Source organism: Rutidosis leptorrhynchoides, chromosome 4 (genome assembly GCF_046630445.1).
Source record: "Rutidosis leptorrhynchoides isolate AG116_Rl617_1_P2 chromosome 4, CSIRO_AGI_Rlap_v1, whole genome shotgun sequence".
NCBI lineage: Eukaryota > Viridiplantae > Streptophyta > Magnoliopsida > Asterales > Asteraceae > Rutidosis > Rutidosis leptorrhynchoides.
In genome coordinates, this window is record NC_092336.1 from 73,271,898 (window position 1) to 73,280,014 (window position 8,117).

Sequence of the window (8,117 nt, forward strand, 5' to 3'; positions counted from 1 at the left end):
ACTCTCGGTAGTCGATACACAACCTGAATGTACCATCTTTCTTCTTGACAAACAAAACAGGAGCTCCCCACGGTGATGTGCTTGGTCGAATGAAACCCCGTTCTAATAGTTCTCGCAGTTGGCTTTGTAGTTCTTTCATCTCGCTGGGTGCGAGTCTATAAGGAGCACGAGCTATTGGTGCAGCTCTTGGTACAAGATCTATTTGAAATTCAACAGATCGATGTGGAGGTAGTCCCCATAATTCTTTCGGAAATACATCGGGAAATTCTTTTGCGACGGGAACATCATTGATGCTCTTTTCTTCAGTTTGTACTTTCTCGACGTGTGCTAGAACAGCATAGCAACCTTTTCTTATTAGTTTTTGTGCCTTCAAATTACTAATAAGATGTAGCTTCGTGTTGCCCTTTTCTCCGTACACCATTAAGGGTTTTCCTTTTTCTCGTATAATGCGAATTGCATTTTTGTAACAAACGATCTCTGCTTTCACTTCTTTCAACCAGTCCATACCGATTATCACATCAAAACTCCCTAACTCTACTGGTATCAAGTCAATCTTAAATGTTTCGCTAACCAGTTTAATTTCTCGATTCCGACATATATTATCTGCTGAAATTAATTTACCATTTGCTAATTCGAGTAAAAATTTACTATCCAAAGGCGTCAATGGACAACTTAATTTAGCACAAAAATCTCTACTCATATAGCTTCTATTCGCACCCTAATCAAATAAAACGTAAGAAGATTTATTGTCAATAAGAAACGTACCCGTAACAAGCTCCGGGTTTTCCTGTGCCTCTGCCGCATTAATATTGAAAACTCTTCCACGGCCTTGTCCATTCGTGTTCTCCTGGTTCGGGCAATTTCTAATAATGTGGCCCGGTTTTCCACATTTATAACAAACTACATTGGCATAACTTGCTCCGACACTACTTGATCCGCCATTACTCGTTCCGACACCATTTGTTCCTTTCGTTCTGTTAACCCCTGGTCCGTAGACCTCACACTTCGCCGCGCTATGACCATTTCTTTTACACTTGTTGCAAAATTTGGTGCAGAACCCCGAGTGATACTTTTCACACCTTTGGCATAGCTGCTTCTGATTGTTGTTGTTGTTGTTGTTGTTGCGGTTGTTATTGTTGTTGGGATGATTGTTGTAGTTGCTGTTGTTGTTGTTGTTGGGCCGTTTGTTGTAGTTGCGATTGATGTTGCGATTGTTGGGATAATTATTGCGATTATTATTGTAATTGCTGTTGTTGTTGTATTGGTGATTCTTATCACCGTTTTCCTCCCACTTTCTTTTGACTTGCTTCACATTGGCCTCTTCAGCCGTCTGTTCTTTAATTCTTTCCTCAATCTGGTTCACTAGTTTGTGAGCCATTCTACATGCCTGTTGTATGGAGGCGGGCTCGTGTGAACTTATATCTTCTTGGATTCTTTCCGGTAATCCTTTCACAAACGCGTCAATCTTCTCTTCCTCATCTTTGAACGCTCCCGGACACAATAGGCACAATTCTGTGAATCGTCTTTCGTACGTGGTAATATCAAATCCTTGGGTTCGTAACCCTCTAAGTTCTGTCTTGAGCTTATTGACCTCGGTTCTGGGACGGTACTTCTCGTTCATCAAGTGCTTGAATGCTGACCAAGGTAGTGCATAAGCATCATCTTGTCCCACTTGCTCTAGATAGGTATTCCACCATGTTAACGCAGAACTTGTGAAGGTATGCGTAGCGTACTTCACTTTGTCCTCTTCAGTACACTTACTTATGGCAAACACCGATTCGACCTTCTCGGTCCACCGTTTCAATCCGATCGGTCCTTCGGTTCCATCAAATTCCAAAGGTTTGCAGGCAGTGAATTCTTTGTAGGTGCATCCTACACGATTTCCTGTACTGCTAGATCCAAGGTTATTGTTGGTATGTAGCGCAGTCTGTACTGCGGCTATGTTTGAAGCTAGAAAAGTACGGAATTCCTCTTCATTCATATTCACGGTGTGTCGAGTAGTCGGTGCCATTTCCTTCAAAATAGTCAAATGGAACAAGTTAATCATACAGAATATTAAGAGTAGTTAATAGTATTTCGTAGCATAATATGAACTCATTTATAAAAGCTTTTTCTTCATATTAGCGTTTTATAAGTTTAAATTCGGGTAGTACCTACCCGTTAAGTTCATACTTAGTAGCTAATATACAATTCAACTACTACAATTCTATATGAAAAACTGATTATAATAATATTTCGCGTTCAAACTTTTACACAATATTTTACAAACTTACAATACCGCTTATTTTACATATAGCATGAAATATAGCACACAATAAATTTGATACAAGATGGTTGTGAAGATAATTCTAGCTAGTGCACAAGTCGTTCAGCAAAGGCAATAAAGACACGTAATTCATACGTCCAGAAACAAGTCATGCATTCTGGTTTTACTAGGATTACTTCCCATCCTTGGTCTTGTGGAACATAACCGTTATGGCCGTTAATAAGACAGCGTGTTGTAACGTCGTCAAAGGGACGAGGGTTATGTAATGTCCAACAGTCCCGTAACAATCTAAAAACCTCATTTCTTACCCCAATTACCGACTCCGTCACTTGTGGGAACGTTTTGTTTAATAGTTGTAGCCCGATGTTCTTGTTCTCACTTTGGTGAGAAGCGAACATTACTAATCCGTAAGCATAACATGCTTCTTTATGTTGCATGTTAGCCGCTTTTTCTAAATCACGAAGTCCAATATTCGGATATATTGAGTCAAAATAATTTCTTAACCCATTGCGTAAAATAGCATTTGGGTTCCCCGCAATATATGCGTCAAAGTAAACACATCGTAACTTATGGATTTCCCAATGTGATATCCCCCATCTTTCGAACGAAAGCCTTTTATAAACCAAGGTATTCTTGGAACGTTCTTCGAATGTCTTACAAACTGATCTCGCCTTAAATAGTTGTGCCGAAGAATTCTGACCGACTCTAGACAAGATTTCATCAATCATGTCTCCGGGTAGGTCTCTTAAAATATTGGGTTGTCTATCCATTTTGTGTTTTTATACTGTAAAATAGACAAGAGTTAGATTCATAAAAAAAAAAATACTTATTAATACAAGCAATTTTTACATATATCATAAAGCATAAGCACGCTATATTACTTATATTACACCACACGAATACAACTATCTTATTCCGACTCGCTTGTTTCTTCTTCTTCGGTTTTGGTTCGTTTTGCCAAGTTTCTAGGGATATATGATGTTCCCCTAATACGAGCCGTAATTTTCCACATTGGTTTAGAAAAACCTGGTGTTTAGAGGTTCCCGGGTCATTGTTACAACTTAAGGACTTCGGGGGTTGACGATACATATAAAGTTCATCGGGGTTGGAATTAGATTTCTCTATTTTTATGCCCTTTCCCTTATTATTTTCTTTTGCCTTTTTAAATTCAGTTGGGGTAATTTCTATAACATCATCGGAATTCTCGTCGGAATCCGATTCATCGGAGAATTGGTAATCCTCCCAATATTTTGCTTCCTTGGCGGAAACACCATTGACCATAATTAACCTTGGTCGGTTGGTTGAGGATTTTCTTTTACTTAATCGTTTTATTATTTCCCCCACCGGTTCTATTTCTTCATCTGGTTCCGATTCTTCTTCCGGTTCCGATTCTTCTTCCGGTTCCGACTCTTCTTCCGGTTCCTCTTCGGGAACTTGTGAATCAGTCCACGAATCATTCCAATTTACATTTGACTCTTCATTATTATTAGGTGAGTCAATGGGACTTGTTCTAGAGGTAGACATCTATCACATAATATCAAACGCGTTAAGAGATTAATATATCACATAATATTCACATGTTAAAAATATATAGTTTCCAACAAAATTTGTTAAGCAATCATTTTTCAAGTAAACACGGTCGAAGTCCAGACTCACTAATGCATCCTAACAAACTCGATAAGACACACTAATGCAAAATTCTGGTTCTCTAAGACCAACGCTCGGATACCAACTGAAATGTCCCGTTCTTATTGATTAAAAACGTTCCATATTAATTGATTTCGTTGCGAGGTTTTGACCTCTATATGAGACGTTTTTCAAAGACTGCATTCATTTTAAAACAAACCATAACCTTTATTTCATCAATAAAGGTTTAAAAAGCTTTACGTAGATTATCAAATAATGATAATCTAAAATATCCTATTTACACACGACCATTACATAATGGTTTACAATACAAATATGTTACAACAAAATAAGTTTCTTGAATGCAGTTTTTACACAATATCATACAAGCATGGACTCCAAATCTCGTCCTTATTTAAGTATGCGACAGCGGAAGCTCTTAATAATCACCTGAGAATAAACATGCTTAAAACGTCAACAAAAATGTTGGTGAGTTATAGGTTTAACCTATATATATCAAATCATAATAATAGACCACAAGATTTCATATTTCAATACATATCCCATACATAGAGATAAAAATCATTCATATGGTGAACACCTGGTAACCGACATTAACAAGATGCATATATAAGAATATCTCCATCATTCCGGGACACCCTTCGGATATGATATAAATTTCGAAGTACTAAAGCATCCGGTACTTTGGATGGGGCTTGTTGGGCCCGATAGATCTATCTTTAGGATTCGCGTCAATTAGGGTGTCTGTTCCCTAATTCTTAGATTACCAGACTTAATAAAAAGGGGCATATTCGATTTCGATAATTCAACCATAGAATGTAGTTTCACGTACTTGTGTCTTTTTTGTAAATCATTTATAAAACCTGCATGTATTCTCATCCCAAAAATATTAGATTTTAAAAGTGGGACTATAACTCACTTTCACAGATTTTTACTTCGTAGGGAAGTAAGACTTGGCCACTGGTTGATTCACGAACCTATAACAATATATACATATATATCAAAGTATGTTCAAAATATATTTACAACACTTTTAATATATTTTGATGTTTTAAGTTTATTAAGTCAGCTGTCCTCGTTAGTAACCTACAACTAGTTGTCCACAGTTAGATGTACAGAAATAAATCGATAAATATTATCTTGAATCAATCCACGACCCAGTGTATACGTATCTCAGTATTGATCACAACTCAAACTATATATATTTTGGAATCAACCTCAACCCTGTATAGCTAACTCCAACATTCACATATAGAGTGTCTATGGTTGTTCCGAAATATATATAGATGTGTCGACATGATAGGTCGAAACATTGTATACGTGTCTATGGTATCTCAAGATTACATAATATACAATACAAGTTGATTAAGTTATGGTTGGAATAGATTTGTTACCAATTTTCACGTAGCTAAAATGAGAAAAATTATCCAATCTTGTTTTACCCATAACTTCTTCATTTTAAATCCGTTTTGAGTGAATCAAATTGCTATGGTTTCATATTGAACTCTATTTTATGAATCTAAACAGAAAAAGTATAGGTTTATAGTCGGAAAAATAAGTTACAAGTCGTTTTTGTAAAGGTAGTCATTTCAGTCGAAAGAACGACGTCTAGATGACCATTTTAGAAAACATACTTCCACTTTGAGTTTAACCATAATTTTTGGATATAGTTTCATGTTCATAATAACAATCATTTTCTCAGAATAACAACTTTTAAATAAAAGTTTATCATAGTTTTTAATTAACTAACCCAAAACAGCCCGCTGTGTTACTACGACGGCGTAAATCCGGTTTTACGGTGTTTTTCGTGTTTCCAGGTTTTAAATCATTAAGTTAGCATATCATATAGATATAGAACATGTGTTTAGTTGATTTTAAAAGTCAAGTTAGAAGGATTAACTTTTGTTTGCGAACAAGTTTAGAATTAACTAAACTATGTTCTAGTGATTACAAGTTTAAACCTTCGAATAAGATAGCTTTATATGTATGAATCGAATGATGTTATGAACATCATTACTACCTTAATTTCCTTGGATAAACCTACTGGAAAAGAGAAAAATGGATCTAGCTTCAACGGATCCTTGGATGGCTCGAAGTTCTTGAAGCAGAATCATGACACGAAAACAAGTTCAAGTAAGATCATCACTTGAAATAAGATTGTTATAGTTATAGAAATTGAACCAAAGTTTGAATATGATTATTACCTTGTATTAGAATGATAACCTACTGTAAGAAACAAAGATTTCTTGAGGTTGGATGATCACCTTACAAGATTGGAAGTGAGCTAGCAAACTTGAAAGTATTCTTGATTTTATGAAACTAGAACTTTTGGAATTTATGAAGAACACTTAGAACTTGAAGATAGAACTTGAGAGAGATCAATTAGATGAAGAAAATTGAAGAATGAAAGTGTTTGTAGGTGTTTTTGGTCGTTGGTGTATGGATTAGATATAAAGGATATGTAATTTTGTTTTCATGTAAATAAGTCATGAATGATTACTCATATTTTTGTAATTTTATGAGATATTTCATGCTAGTTGCCAAATGATGGTTCCCACATGTGTTAGGTGACTCACATGGGCTGCTAAGAGCTGATCATTGGAGTGTATATACCAATAGTACATACATCTAAAAGCTGTGTATTGTACGAGTACGAATACGGGTGTATACGAGTAGAATTGTTGATGAAACTGAACGAGGATGTAATTGTAAGCATTTTTGTTAAGTAGAAGTATTTTGATAAGTGTATTGAAGTCTTTCAAAAGTGTATAAATACATATTAAAACACTACATGTATATACATTTTAACTGAGTCGTTAAGTCATCGTTAGTCGTTACATGTAAGTGTTGTTTTGAAACCTTTAAGTTAACGATCTCAATTAATGTTGTTAACCCATTGTTTATTATATCTAATGAGATGTTAAATTATTATATTATCATGATATTATGATATATTAATATATCTTAATATGATATATATACATTTAAATGTCGTTACAACGATAATCGTTACATATATGTCTCGTTTCGAAATCCTTAAGTTAGTAGTCTTGTTTATATGTATATAACTCATTGTTAATATACTTATGTAGATACTTACTTATCATAATCTCATGTTAACCATATGTATATCCATATATATATATCGTCATGTCGTTTTTACAAGTTTTAACGTTCGTGAATCGCCGGTCAACTTGGGTGGTCAATTGTCTATATGAAACATATTTCAATTAATCAAGTCTTAACAAGTTTGATTGCTTAACATGTTGGAAACATTTAATCATGTAAATATCAATCTCAATTAATATATATAAACATGAAAAAGTTCGGGTCACTACATAACTTGACTTTTAAAATCAACTAAACACATGTTCTATATCTATATGATATGCTAACTTAATGATTTAAAACCTGGAAACACGAAAAACACCGTAAAACCGGATTTACGCCGTCGTAGTAACACCGCGGGCTGTTTTGGGTTAGTTAATTAAAAACTATGATAAACTTTGATTTAAAAGTTGTTATTCTGAGAAAATGATTTTTATTATGAACATGAAACTATATCCAAAAATTATGGTTAAACTCAAAGTGGAAGTATGTTTTCTAAAATGGTCATCTAGACGTCGTTCTTTCGACTGAAATAACTACCTTTACAAAAATGACTTGTAACTTATTTTTCCGACTATAAACCTATACTTTTTATGTTTAGATTCATAAAATATAGTTCAATATGAAACCATAGCAATTTGATTCACTCAAAACGGATTTAAAATGAAGAAGTTATGGGTAAAACAAGATTGGATAATTTTTCTCATTTTAGCTACGTGAAAATTGGTAACAAATCTATTCCAACCATAACTTAATCAACTTGTATTGTATATTATGTAATCTTGAGATACCATAGACACGTATACAATGTTTCGACCTATCATGTCGACACATCTATATATATTTCGGAACAACTATAGACACTCTATATGTGAATGTTGGAGTTAGCTATACAGGGTTGAGGTTGATTCCAAAATATATATAGTTTGAGTTGTGATCAATACTGAGATACGTATACACTGGGTCGTGGATTGATTCAAGATAATATTTATCGATTTATTTCTGTACATCTAACTGTGTACAACTAGTTGTAGGTTACTAACGAGGACAGCTGACTTAATAAACTTAAAACATCAAAATATATTAAAAGTGTTGT